The sequence below is a fragment of the Crinia signifera genome, chromosome 3 (assembly GCF_055691185.1).
Source record: "Crinia signifera chromosome 3, ASM5569118v1, whole genome shotgun sequence".
Taxonomy (NCBI): domain Eukaryota; kingdom Metazoa; phylum Chordata; class Amphibia; order Anura; family Myobatrachidae; genus Crinia; species Crinia signifera.
In genome coordinates this window covers 337,401,300-337,415,233 of record NC_139219.1, presented here as the reverse complement: position 1 = coordinate 337,415,233, position 13,934 = coordinate 337,401,300, and the positions used below count along the sequence as shown (strand labels likewise).

The 13,934-nt window shown below is 35.5% G+C and overlaps 12 non-coding genes across 12 annotated transcripts; all 12 read left to right on the top strand.

The window, feature by feature from the left end:
• Positions 1–813: 813 nt before the first annotated feature.
• On the top strand, positions 814–887 carry TRNAN-GUU (transfer RNA asparagine (anticodon GUU)). Its single transcript has one exon. It is a non-coding gene; the product is annotated as a tRNA-Asn (tRNA).
• Positions 888–1,772: 885 nt separating this feature from the next.
• TRNAN-GUU (transfer RNA asparagine (anticodon GUU)) lies at positions 1,773–1,846 on the top strand. Its single transcript has one exon. It is a non-coding gene; the product is annotated as a tRNA-Asn (tRNA).
• Positions 1,847–2,731: 885 nt separating this feature from the next.
• TRNAN-GUU (transfer RNA asparagine (anticodon GUU)) lies at positions 2,732–2,805 on the top strand. Its single transcript has one exon. It is a non-coding gene; the product is annotated as a tRNA-Asn (tRNA).
• A 436-nt stretch (positions 2,806–3,241) lies between these two features.
• Positions 3,242–3,315, top strand: TRNAN-GUU (transfer RNA asparagine (anticodon GUU)). The gene has a single exon. It is a non-coding gene; the product is annotated as a tRNA-Asn (tRNA).
• A 1,768-nt stretch (positions 3,316–5,083) lies between these two features.
• On the top strand, positions 5,084–5,157 carry TRNAN-GUU (transfer RNA asparagine (anticodon GUU)). The gene has a single exon. It is a non-coding gene; the product is annotated as a tRNA-Asn (tRNA).
• Positions 5,158–6,041: 884 nt separating this feature from the next.
• On the top strand, positions 6,042–6,115 carry TRNAN-GUU (transfer RNA asparagine (anticodon GUU)). Its single transcript has one exon. It is a non-coding gene; the product is annotated as a tRNA-Asn (tRNA).
• Positions 6,116–7,961: 1,846 nt separating this feature from the next.
• Positions 7,962–8,035, top strand: TRNAN-GUU (transfer RNA asparagine (anticodon GUU)). Its single transcript has one exon. It is a non-coding gene; the product is annotated as a tRNA-Asn (tRNA).
• Positions 8,036–8,920: 885 nt separating this feature from the next.
• On the top strand, positions 8,921–8,994 carry TRNAN-GUU (transfer RNA asparagine (anticodon GUU)). Its single transcript has one exon. It is a non-coding gene; the product is annotated as a tRNA-Asn (tRNA).
• Positions 8,995–9,879: 885 nt separating this feature from the next.
• Positions 9,880–9,953, top strand: TRNAN-GUU (transfer RNA asparagine (anticodon GUU)). Its single transcript has one exon. It is a non-coding gene; the product is annotated as a tRNA-Asn (tRNA).
• An 885-nt stretch (positions 9,954–10,838) lies between these two features.
• TRNAN-GUU (transfer RNA asparagine (anticodon GUU)) lies at positions 10,839–10,912 on the top strand. The gene has a single exon. It is a non-coding gene; the product is annotated as a tRNA-Asn (tRNA).
• Positions 10,913–12,758: 1,846 nt separating this feature from the next.
• Positions 12,759–12,832, top strand: TRNAN-GUU (transfer RNA asparagine (anticodon GUU)). Its single transcript has one exon. It is a non-coding gene; the product is annotated as a tRNA-Asn (tRNA).
• Positions 12,833–13,718: 886 nt separating this feature from the next.
• Positions 13,719–13,792, top strand: TRNAN-GUU (transfer RNA asparagine (anticodon GUU)). Its single transcript has one exon. It is a non-coding gene; the product is annotated as a tRNA-Asn (tRNA).
• The last annotated feature ends 142 nt before the right edge of the window (positions 13,793–13,934 follow it).

Here is a 13,934-nt window from a genome sequence, read left to right as displayed (position 1 = left end):
TGTGGTATAGTGTTCCTGATCTTAAGTCACAGAAGCTCCTGAAAGCTTCACTCTTCATCAGAAAGTACCAATGTTTCTCCTCTGTTCTTCAGTAGATAAAGAATCTTACAAAAGCTCTTTAAAATAATGACTATTAAATCTATGTCTAGGAATTTTTTTATGGTACTAACTTGAATCTAGTCTTATTTTGTTGACTTGGAACAATCAGTCAGCACATTTGGTTTCTATCTCAAAGGTTTGTGGTTTAATCCCACCCAGGGATATTTTTGACCTTGTGATCATATTTTGAAGAACCTTAGGTAGACAAGTTAAAACATAAAACCACCTCTTGTTATGCAGTATATCTAGACTTCTCTGATACAATTCCTCTTAAAAGTAGTTAATTAGGTAAGTTTTTAGGAAACCATTGAAGCACATTTTAGTGTTTGTACCAATGTGTTTCTTTGTTCTTTAATGGATGAACAGTTTTACTAAATCTCTTTTTTAACATAATAAAAAAGATAGAACTGAGCCAAAATATTAATCTCAGTTTTGTATTGGTTTAATCAACTAATAATTATAAAAAAACAAAGATAGCAGAGGATGGTTTCGATCCATCGACCTCTGGGTTATGGGCCCAGCACGCTTCCGCTGCGCCACTCTGCTAATCATATAAACAGCTCCTGAAAGCATACCTCTTGACAAGAAAGTACCAATTTGTTCTTTTGTTCTTCAATGGAGGAAGATTTTTACAAAAGATCTCCAGATGTTGGCCTTTAACACATATTTCAATAAATCATTTTTAGATCACTAATTTGATACAACTTTAGAGGGGTCTCTGTGGCGCAATCGGTTAGCGCGTTCGGCTGTTAACCGAAAGGTTGGTGGTTCAATCCCACCCAGGGACGTAATCGACTTTTTGGTCACATTTTGGAGAACTAGATGTTGACAAGTTAAAACATTAAATCACCTCTTGTGGTATAGTGTTCCTGATCTTAAGTCACAGAAGCTCCTGAAAGCTTCACTCTTCATCAGAAAGTACCAATGTTTCTCCTCTGTTCTTCAGTAGATAAAGAATCTTACAAAAGCTCTTTAAAATAATAACTATTAAATCTATGTCTAGGAATTTTTTTATGGTACTAACTTGAATCTAGTCTTATTTTGTTGACTTGGAACAAACAGTCAGCACATTTGGTTTCTATCTCAAAGGTTTGTGGTTTAATCCCACCCAGGGATATTTTTGACCGTGTGATCATATTTTGAAGAACCTTAGGTAGACAAGTTAAAACATAAAACCACCTCTTGTTATGCAGTATATCTGGACTTCTCTGATACAATTCCTCTTAAAAGTAGTTAATTAGGTAAGTTTTTAGGAAACCATTGAAGCACATTTTAGTGTTTGTACCAATGTGTTTCTTTGTTCTTTAATGGATGAACAGTTTTACTAAATCTCTTTTTTAACATAATAAAAAAGATAGAACTGAGCCAAAATATTAATCTCAGTTTTGTATTGGTTTAATCAACAAATAATTATAAAAAAACAAAGATAGCAGAGGATGGTTTCGATCCATCGACCTCTGGGTTATGGGCCCAGCACGCTTCCGCTGCACCACTCTGCTAATCATATAAACAGCTTCAGCTCCTGAAAGCTTACCTCTTGACACGAAAGTACCAATTTGTTTTTTTGTTCTTCAATGGAGGAAGATTTTTACAAAAGATCTCCAGATGTTGGCCTTTTACACATATTTCAATAAATCATTTTTAGATCACTAATTTGATACAACTTTAGAGGGGTCTCTGTGGCGCAATCGGTTAGCGCGTTCGGCTGTTAACCGAAAGGTTGGTGGTTCAATCCCACCCAGGGACGTAATCGACTTTTTGGTCACATTTTGGAGAACTAGATGTTGACAAGTTAAAACATTAAATCACCTCTTGTGGTATAGTGTTCCTGATCTTAAGTCACAGAAGCTCCTGAAAGCTTCAGTCTTCATCAGAAAGTACCAATGTTTCTCCTCTGTTCTTCAGTAGATAAAGAATCTTACAAAAGCTCTTTAAAATAATGACTATTAAATCTATGTCTAGGAATTTTTTTATGGTACTAACTTGAATCTAGTCTTATTTTGTTGACTTGGAACAATCAGTCAGCACATTTGGTTTCTATCTCAAAGGTTTGTGGTTTAATCCCACCCAGGGATATTTTTGACCTTGTGATCATATTTTGAAGAACCTTAGGTAGACAAGTTAAAACATAAAACCACCTCTTGTTATGCAGTATATCTAGACTTCTCTGATACAATTCCTCTTAAAAGTAGTTAATTAGGTAAGTTTTTAGGAAACCATTGAAGCACATTTTAGTGTTTGTACCAATGTGTTTCTTTGTTCTTTAATGGATGAACAGTTTTACTAAATCTCTTTTTTAACATAATAAAAAAGATAGAACTGAGCCAAAATATTAATCTCAGTTTTGTATTGGTTTAATCAACAAATAATTATAAAAAAACAAAGATAGCAGAGGATGGTTTCGATCCATCGACCTCTGGGTTATGGGCCCAGCACGCTTCCGCTGCGCCACTCTGCTAATCATATAAACAGCTTCAGCTCCTGAAAGCTTACCTCTTGACAAGAAAGTACCAATTTGTTTTTTTGTTCTTCAATGGAGGAAGAGTTTTACAAAAGATCTCCAGATGTTGGCCTTTTACACATATTTCAATAAATCATTTTTAGATCACTAATTTGATACAACTTTAGAGGGGTCTCTGTGGCGCAATCGGTTAGCGCGTTCGGCTGTTAACCGAAAGGTTGGTGGTTCAATCCCACCCAGGGACGTAATCGACTTTTTGGTCACATTTTGGAGAACTAGATGTTGACAAGTTAAAACATTAAATCACCTCTTGTGGTATAGTGTTCCTGATCTTAAGTCACAGAAGCTCCTGAAAGCTTCACTCTTCATCAGAAAGTACCAATGTTTCTCCTCTGTTCTTCAGTAGATAAAGAATCTTACAAAAGCTCTTTAAAAAAGCAGAGGATGGTTTCGATCCATCGACCTCTGGGTTATGGGCCCAGCACGCTTCCGCTGCACCACTCTGCTAATCATATAAACAGCTTCAGCTCCTGAAAGCTTACCTCTTGACACGAAAGTACCAATTTGTTTTTTTGTTCTTCAATGGAGGAAGATTTTTACAAAAGATCTCCAGATGTTGGCCTTTTACACATATTTCAATAAATCATTTTTAGATCACTAATTTGATACAACTTTAGAGGGGTCTCTGTGGCGCAATCGGTTAGCGCGTTCGGCTGTTAACCGAAAGGTTGGTGGTTCAATCCCACCCAGGGACGTAATTGACTTTTTGGTCACATTTTGGAGAACTAGATGTTGACAAGTTAAAACATTAAATCACCTCTTGTGGTATAGTGTTCCTGATCTTAAGTCACAGAAGCTCCTGAAAGCTTCACTCTTCATCAGAAAGTACCAATGTTTCTCCTCTGTTCTTCAGTAGATAAAGAATCTTACAAAAGCTCTTTAAAATAATGACTATTAAATCTATGTCTAGGAATTTTTTTATGGTACTAACTTGAATCTTGTCTTATTTTGTTGACTTGGAACAATCAGTCAGCACATTTGGTTTCTATCTCAAAGGTTTGTGGTTTAATCCCACCCAGGGATATTTAAAGAATAAATCATTTTTAGATCACTAATTTGATACAACTTTAGAGGGGTCTCTGTGGCGTGTTCGGCTGTTAACCGAAAGGTTGGTGGTTCAATCCCACCCAGGGACGTAATCGACTTTTTGGTCACATTTTGGAGAACTAGATGTTGACAAGTTAAAACATTAAATCACCTCTTGTGGTATAGTGTTCCTGATCTTAAGTCACAGAAGCTCCTGAAAGCTTCACTCTTCATCAGAAAGTACCATTGTTTCTCCTCTGTTCTTCAGTAGATAAAGAATCTTACAAAAGCTCTTTAAAATAATGACTATTAAATCTATGTCTAGGAATTTTTTTATGGTACTAACTTGAATCTAGTCTTATTTTTTTGACTTGGAACAATCAGTCAGCACATTTGGTTTCTATCTCAAAGGTTTGTGGTTTAATCCCACCCAGGGATATTTAAAGAATAAATCATTTTTAGATCACTAATTTGATACAACTTTAGAGGGGTCTCTGTGGCGCGTTCGGCTGTTAACCGAAAGGTTGGTGGTTCAATCCCACCCAGGGACGTAATCGACTTTTTGGTCACATTTTGGAGAACTAGATGTTGACAAGTTAAAACATTAAATCACCTCTTGTGGTATAGTGTTCCTGATCTTAAGTCACAGAAGCTCCTGAAAGCTTCACTCTTCATCAGAAAGTACCAATGTTTCTCCACTGTTCTTCAGTAGATAAAGAATCTTACAAAAGCTCTTTAAAATAATGACTATTAAATCTATGTCTAGGAATTTTTTTATGGTACTAACTTGAATCTAGTCTTATTTTGTTGACTTGGAACAATCAGTCAGCACATTTGGTTTCTATCTCAAAGGTTTGTGGTTTAATCCCACCCTGGGATATTTTTGACCTTGTGATCATATTTTGAAGAACCTTAGGTAGACAAGTTAAAACATAAAACCACCTCTTGTTATGCAGTATATCTAGACTTCTCTGATACAATTCCTCTTAAAAGTAGTTAATTAGGTAAGTTTTTAGGAAACCATTGAAGCACATTTAAGTGTTTGTACCAATGTGTTTCTTTGTTCTTTAATGGATGAACAGTTTTACTAAATCTCTTTTTTAACATAATAAAAAAGATAGAACTGAGCCAAAATATTAATCTCAGTTTTGTATTGGTTTAATCAACAAATAATTATAAAAAAAACAAAGATAGCAGAGGATGGTTTCGATCCATCGACCTCTGGGTTATGGGCCCAGCACGCTTCCGCTGCGCCACTCTGCTAATCATATAAACAGCTTCAGCTCCTGAAAGCTTACCTCTTGACAAGAAAGTACCAATTTGTTTTTTTGTTCTTCAATGGAGGAAGAGTTTTACAAAAGATCTCCAGATGTTGGCCTTTTACACATATTTCAATAAATCATTTTTAGATCACTAATTTGATACAACTTTAGAGGGGTCTCTGTGGCGCAATCGGTTAGCGCGTTCGGCTGTTAACCGAAAGGTTGGTGGTTCAATCCCACCCAGGGACGTAATCGACTTTTTGGTCACATTTTGGAGAACTAGATGTTGACAAGTTAAAACATTAAATCACCTCTTGTGGTATAGTGTTCCTTATCTTAAGTCACAGAAGCTCCTGAAAGCTTCAGTCTTCATCAGAAAGTACCAATGTTTCTCCTCTGTTCTTCAGTAGATAAAGAATCTTACAAAAGCTCTTTAAAATAATGACTATTAAATCTATGTCTAGGATTTTTTTATGGTACTAACTTGAATCTAGTCTTATTTTGTTGACTTGGAACAATCAGTCAGCACATTTGGTTTCTATCTCAAAGGTTTGTGGTTTAATCCCACCCAGGGATATTTTTGACCTTGTGATCATATTTTGAAGAACCTTAGGTAGACAAGTTAAAACATAAAACCACCTCTTGTTATGCAGTATATCTAGACTTCTCTGATACAATTCCTCTTAAAAGTAGTTAATTAGGTAAGTTTTTAGGAAACCATTGAAGCACATTTTAGTGTTTGTACCAATGTGTTTCTTTGTTCTTTAATGGATGAACAGTTTTACTAAATCTCTTTTTTAACATAATAAAAAAGATAGAACTGAGCCAAAATATTAATCTCAGTTTTGTATTGGTTTAATCAACAAATAATTATAAAAAAACAAAGATAGCAGAGGATGGTTTCGATCCATCGACCTCTGGGTTATGGGCCCAGCATGCTTCCGCTGCGCCACTCTGCTAATCATATAAACAGCTTCAGCTCCTGAAAGCTTACCTCTTGACAAGAAAGTACCAATTTGTTTTTTTGTTCTTCAACGGAGGAAGAGTTTTACAAAAGATCTCCAGATGTTGGCATTTTACACATATTTCAATAAATCATTTTTAGATCACTAATGTGAAACAACTTTAGAGGGGTCTCTGTGGCGCAATCGGTTAGCGCGTTCGGCTGTTAACCGAAAGGTTGGTGGTTCAATCCCACCCAGGGACGTTATTGACTTTTTGGTCACATTTTGGAGAACTAGATGTTGACAAGTTAAAACATTAAATCACCTCTTGTGGTATAGTGTTCCTGATCTTAAGTCACAGAAGCTCCTGAAAGCTTCACTCTTCATCAGAAAGTACCAATGTTTCTCCTCTGTTCTTCAGTAGATAAAGAATCTTACAAAAGCTCTTTAAAATAATGACTATTAAATCTATGTCTAGGAATTTTTTTATGGTACTAACTTGAATCTAGTCTTATTTTGTTGACTTGGAACAATCAGTCAGCACATTTGGTTTCTATCTCAAAGGTTTGTGGTTTAATCCCACCCAGGGATATTTTTGACCGTGTGATCATATTTTGAAGAACCTTAGGTAGACAAGTTAAAACATAAAACCACCTCTTGTTATGCAGTATATCTAGACTTCTCTGATACAATTCCTCTTAAAAGTAGTTAATTAGGTAATTTTTTCAGGAAACCATTGAAGCACATTTTAGTGTTTGTACCAATGTGTTTCTTTGTTCTTTAATGGATGAACAGTTTTACTAAATCTCTTTTTTAACATAATAAAAAAGATAGAACTGAGCCAAAATATTAATCTCAGTTTTGTATTGGTTTAATCAACAAATAATTATAAAAAAACAAAGATAGCAGAGGATGGTTTCGATCCATCGACCTCTGGGTTATGGGCCCAGCACGCTTCCGCTGCGCCACTCTGCTAATCATATAAACAGCTTCAGCTCCTGAAAGCTTACCTCTTGACAAGAAAGTACCAATTTGTTTTTTTGTTCTTCAATGGAGGAAGAGTTTTACAAAAGATCTCCAGATGTTGGCCTTTTACACATATTTCAATAAATCATTTTTAGATCACTAATTTGATACAACTTAAGAGGGGTCTCTGTGGCGCAATCAGTTAGCGCGTTCGGCTGTTAACCGAAAGGTTGGTGGTTCAATCCCACCCAGGGACGTAATCGACTTTTTGGTCACATTTTGGAGAACTAGATGTTGACAAGTTAAAACATGAAATCACCTCCTGTGGTATAGTGTTCCTGATCTTAAGTCACAGAAGCTCCTGAAAGCTTCACTCTTCATCAGAAAGTACCAATGTTTCTCCTCTGTTCTTCAGTAGATAAAGAATCTTACAAAAGCTCTTTAAAATAATGACTATTAAATCTATGTCTAGGAATTTTTTTATGGTACTAACTTGAATCTAGTCTTATTTTGTTGACTTGGAACAATCAGTCAGCACATTTGGTTTCTATCTCAAAGATTTGTGGTTTAATCCCACCCAGGGATATTTTTGACCGTGTGATCATATTTTGAAGAACCTTAGGTAGACAAGTTAAAACATAAAACCACCTCTTGTTATGCAGTATATCTAGACTTCTCTGATACAATTCCTCTTAAAAGTAGTTAATTAGGTAAGTTTTTTAGGAAACCATTGAAGCACATTTTAGTGTTTGTACCAATGTGTTTCTATGTTCTTTAATGGATGAACAGTTTTACTAAATCTCTTTTTTAACATAATAAAAAAGATAGAACTGAGCCAAAATATTAATCTCAGTTTTGTATTGGTTTAATCAACAAATAATTATAAAAAAACAAAGATAGCAGAGGATGGTTTCGATCCATCGACCTCTGGGTTATGGGCCCAGCACGCTTCCGCTGCGCCACTCTGCTAATCATATAAACAGCTTCAGCTCCTGAAAGCTTACCTCTTGACAAGAAAGTACCAATTTGTTTTTTTGTTCTTCAATGGAGGAAGAGTTTTACAAAAGATCTCCAGATGTTGGCCTTTTACACATATTTCAATAAATCATTTTTAGATCACTAATTTGATACAACTTTAGAGGGGTCTCTGTGGCGCAATCGGTTAGCGCGTTCGGCTGTTAACCGAAAGGTTGGTGGTTCAATCCCACCCAGGGACGTAATCGACTTTTTGGTCACATTTTGGAGAACTAGATGTTGACAAGTTAAAACATTAAATCACCTCTTGTGGTATAGTGTTCCTTATCTTAAGTCACAGAAGCTCCTGAAAGCTTCACTCTTCATCAGAAAGTACCAATGTTTCTCCTCTGTTCTTCAGTAGATAAAGAATCTTACAAAAGCTCTTTAAAATAATGACTATTAAATCTATGTCTAGGAATTTTTTTATGGTACTAACTTGAATCTAGTCTTATTTTGTTGACTTGGAACAATCAGTCAGCACATTTGGTTTCTATCTCAAAGGTTTGTGGTTTAATCCCACCCAGGGATATTTTTGACCGTGTGATCATATTTTGAAGAACCTTAGGTAGACAAGTTAAAACATAAAACCACCTCTTGTTATGCAGTATATCTAGACTTCACTGATACAATTCCTCTTAAAAGTAGTTAATTACGTAAGTTTTTAGGAAACCATTGAAGCACATTTTAGTGTTTGTACCAATGTGTTTCTTTGTTCTTTAATGGATGAACAGTTTTACTAAATCTCTTTTTTAACATAATAAAAAAGATAGAACTGAGCCAAAATATTAATCTCAGTTTTGTATTGGTTTAATCAACAAATAATTATAAAAAAACAAAGATAGCAAAGGATGGTTTCGATCCATCGACCTCTGGGTTATGGGCCCAGCACGCTTCCGCTGCGCCACTCTGCTAATCATATAAACAGCTTCAGCTCCTGAAAGCTTACCTCTTGACAAGAAAGTACCAATTTGTTTTTTTGTTCTTCAATGGAGGAAGAGTTTTACAAAAGATCTCCAGATGTTGGCCTTTTACACATATTTCAATAAATCATTTTTAGATCACTAATTTGATACAACTTTAGAGGGGTCTCTGTGGCGCAATCGGTTAGCGCGTTCGGCTGTTAACCGAAAGGTTGGTGGTTCAATCCCACCCAGGGACGTAATTGACTTTTTGGTCACATTTTGGAGAACTAGATGTTGACAAGTTAAAACATTAAATCACCTCTTGTGGTATAGTGTTCCTGATCTTAAGTCACAGAAGCTCCTGAAAGCTTCACTCTTCATCAGAAAGTACCAATGTTTCTCCTCTGTTCTTCAGTAGATAAAGAATCTTACAAAAGCTCTTTAAAATAATGACTATTAAATCTATGTCTAGGAATTTTTTTATGGTACTAACTTGAATCTAGTCTTATTTTGTTGACTTGGAACAATCAGTCAGCACATTTGGTTTCTATCTCAAAGGTTTGTGGTTTAATCCCACCCAGGGATATTTTTGACCGTGTGATCATATTTTGAAGAACCTTAGGTAGACAAGTTAAAACATAAAACCACCTCTTGTTATGCAGTATATCTAGACTTCACTGATACAATTCCTCTTAAAAGTAGTTAATTACGTAAGTTTTTAGGAAACCATTGAAGCACATTTTAGTGTTTGTACCAATGTGTTTCTTTGTTCTTTAATGGATGAACAGTTTTACTAAATCTCTTTTTTAACATAATAAAAAAGATAGAACTGAGCCAAAATATTAATCTCAGTTTTGTATTGGTTTAATCAACAAATAATTATAAAAAAACAAAGATAGCAGAGGATGGTTTCGATCCATCGACCTCTGGGTTATGGGCCCAGCACGCTTCCGCTGCGCCACTCTGCTAATCATATAAACAGCTTCAGCTCCTGAAAGCTTACCTCTTGACAAGAAAGTACCAATTTGTTTTTTTGTTCTTCAATGGAGGAAGAGTTTTACAAAAGATCTCCAGATGTTGGCCTTTTACACATATTTCAATAAATCATTTTTAGATCACTAATTTGATACAACTTTAGAGGGGTCTCTGTGGCGCAATCGGTTAGCGCGTTCGGCTGTTAACCGAAAGGTTGGTGGTTCAATCCCACCCAGGGACGTAATCGACTTTTTGGTCACATTTTGGAGAACTAGATGTTGACAAGTTAAAACATTAAATCACCTCTTGTGGTATAGTGTTCCTGATCTTAAGTCACAGAAGCTCCTGAAAGCTTCACTCTTCATCAGAAAGTACCAATGTTTCTCCTCTGTTCTTCAGTAGATAAAGAATCTTACAAAAGCTCTTTAAAATAATGACTATTAAATCTATGTCTAGGAATTTTTTTATGGTACTAACTTGAATCTAGTCTTATTTTGTTGACTTGGAACAATCAGTCAGCACATTTGGTTTCTATCTCAAAGGTTTGTGGTTTAATCCCACCCAGGGATATTTTTGACCTTGTGATCATATTTTGAAGAACCTTAGGTAGACAAGTTAAAACATAAAACCACCTCTTGTTATGCAGTATATCTAGACTTCTCTGATACAATTCCTCTTAAAAGTAGTTAATTAGGTAAGTTTTTAGGAAACCATTGAAGCACATTTTAGTGTTTGTACCAATGTGTTTCTTTGTTCTTTAATGGATGAACAGTTTTACTAAATCTCTTTTTTAACATAATAAAAAAGATAGAACTGAGCCAAAATATTAATCTCAGTTTTGTATTGGTTTAATCAACAAATAATTATAAAAAAACAAAGATAGCAGAGGATGGTTTCGATCCATCGACCTCTGGGTTATGGGCCCAGCATGCTTCCGCTGCGCCACTCTGCTAATCATATAAACAGCTTCAGCTCCTGAAAGCTTACCTCTTGACAAGAAAGTACCAATTTGTTTTTTTGTTCTTCAACGGAGGAAGAGTTTTACAAAAGATCTCCAGATGTTGGCATTTTACACATATTTCAATAAATCATTTTTAGATCACTAATGTGAAACAACTTTAGAGGGGTCTCTGTGGCGCAATCGGTTAGCGCGTTCGGCTGTTAACCGAAAGGTTGGTGGTTCAATCCCACCCAGGGACGTTATTGACTTTTTGGTCACATTTTGGAGAACTAGATGTTGACAAGTTAAAACATTAAATCACCTCTTGTGGTATAGTGTTCCTGATCTTAAGTCACAGAAGCTCCTGAAAGCTTCACTCTTCATCAGAAAGTACCAATGTTTCTCCTCTGTTCTTCAGTAGATAAAGAATCTTACAAAAGCTCTTTAAAATAATGACTATTAAATCTATGTCTAGGAATTTTTTTATGGTACTAACTTGAATCTAGTCTTATTTTGTTGACTTGGAACAATCAGTCAGCACATTTGGTTTCTATCTCAAAGGTTTGTGGTTTAATCCCACCCAGGGATATTTTTGACCGTGTGATCATATTTTGAAGAACCTTAGGTAGACAAGTTAAAACATAAAACCACCTCTTGTTATGCAGTATATCTAGACTTCTCTGATACAATTCCTCTTAAAAGTAGTTAATTAGGTAATTTTTTCAGGAAACCATTGAAGCACATTTTAGTGTTTGTACCAATGTGTTTCTTTGTTCTTTAATGGATGAACAGTTTTACTAAATCTCTTTTTTAACATAATAAAAAAGATAGAACTGAGCCAAAATATTAATCTCAGTTTTGTATTGGTTTAATCAACAAATAATTATAAAAAAACAAAGATAGCAGAGGATGGTTTCGATCCATCGACCTCTGGGTTATGGGCCCAGCACGCTTCCGCTGCGCCACTCTGCTAATCATATAAACAGCTTCAGCTCCTGAAAGCTTACCTCTTGACAAGAAAGTACCAATTTGTTTTTTTGTTCTTCAATGGAGGAAGAGTTTTACAAAAGATCTCCAGATGTTGGCCTTTTACACATATTTCAATAAATCATTTTTAGATCACTAATTTGATACAACTTAAGAGGGGTCTCTGTGGCGCAATCAGTTAGCGCGTTCGGCTGTTAACCGAAAGGTTGGTGGTTCAATCCCACCCAGGGACGTAATCGACTTTTTGGTCACATTTTGGAGAACTAGATGTTGACAAGTTAAAACATGAAATCACCTCCTGTGGTATAGTGTTCCTGATCTTAAGTCACAGAAGCTCCTGAAAGCTTCACTCTTCATCAGAAAGTACCAATGTTTCTCCTCTGTTCTTCAGTAGATAAAGAATCTTACAAAAGCTCTTTAAAATAATGACTATTAAATCTATGTCTAGGAATTTTTTTATGGTACTAACTTGAATCTAGTCTTATTTTGTTGACTTGGAACAATCAGTCAGCACATTTGGTTTCTATCTCAAAGATTTGTGGTTTAATCCCACCCAGGGATATTTTTGACCGTGTGATCATATTTTGAAGAACCTTAGGTAGACAAGTTAAAACATAAAACCACCTCTTGTTATGCAGTATATCTAGACTTCTCTGATACAATTCCTCTTAAAAGTAGTTAATTAGGTAAGTTTTTTAGGAAACCATTGAAGCACATTTTAGTGTTTGTACCAATGTGTTTCTATGTTCTTTAATGGATGAACAGTTTTACTAAATCTCTTTTTTAACATAATAAAAAAGATAGAACTGAGCCAAAATATTAATCTCAGTTTTGTATTGGTTTAATCAACAAATAATTATAAAAAAACAAAGATAGCAGAGGATGGTTTCGATCCATCGACCTCTGGGTTATGGGCCCAGCACGCTTCCGCTGCGCCACTCTGCTAATCATATAAACAGCTTCAGCTCCTGAAAGCTTACCTCTTGACAAGAAAGTACCAATTTGTTTTTTTGTTCTTCAATGGAGGAAGAGTTTTACAAAAGATCTCCAGATGTTGGCCTTTTACACATATTTCAATAAATCATTTTTAGATCACTAATTTGATACAACTTTAGAGGGGTCTCTGTGGCGCAATCGGTTAGCGCGTTCGGCTGTTAACCGAAAGGTTGGTGGTTCAATCCCACCCAGGGACGTAATCGACTTTTTGGTCACATTTTGGAGAACTAGATGTTGACAAGTTAAAACATTAAATCACCTCTTGTGGTATAGTGTTCCTGATCTTAAGTCACAGAAGCTCCTGAAAGCTTCACTCTTCATCAGAAAGTACCAATGTTTCTCCTCTGTTCTTCAGTAGATAAAGAATCTTACAAAAGCTCTTTAAAATAATGACTATTAAATCTATGTCTAGGAATTTTTTTATGGTACTAACTTGAATCTAGTCTTATTTTGTTGACTTGGAACAATCAGTCAGCACATTTGGTTTCTATCTCAAAGATTTGTGGTTTAATCCCACCCAGGGATATTTTTGACCGTGTGATCATATTTTGAAGAACCTTAGGTAGACAAGTTAAAACATAAAACTACCTCTTGTTATGCAGTATATCTGGACTTCTCTGATACAATTCCTCTTAAAAGTAGTTAATTAGGTAAGTTTTTAGGAAACCATTGAAGCACATTTTAGTGTTTGTACCAATGTGTTTCTTTGTTCTTTAATGGATGAACAGTTTTACTAAATCTCTTTTTTAACATAATAAAAAAGATAGAACTGAGCCAAAATATTAATCTCAGTTTTGTATTGGTTTAATCAACAAATAATTATAAAAAAAACAAAGATAGCAGAGGATGGTTTCGATCCATCGACCTCTGGGTTATGGGCCCAGCACGCTTCCGCTGCACCACTCTGCTAATCATATAAACAGCTTCAGCTCCTGAAAGCTTACCTCTTGACACGAAAGTACCAATTTGTTTTTTTGTTCTTCAATGGAGGAAGATTTTTACAAAAGATCTCCAGATGTTGGCCTTTTACACATATTTCAATAAATCATTTTTAGATCACTAATTTGATACAACTTTAGAGGGGTCTCTGTGGCGCAATCGGTTAGCGCGTTCGGCTGTTAACCGAAAGGTTGGTGGTTCAATCCCACCCAGGGACGTAATTGACTTTTTGGTCACATTTTGGAGAACTAGATGTTGACAAGTTAAAACATTAAATCACCTCTTGTGGTATAGTGTTCCTGATCTTAAGTCACAGAAGCTCCTGAAAGCTTCACTCTTCATCAGAAAGTACCAATGTTT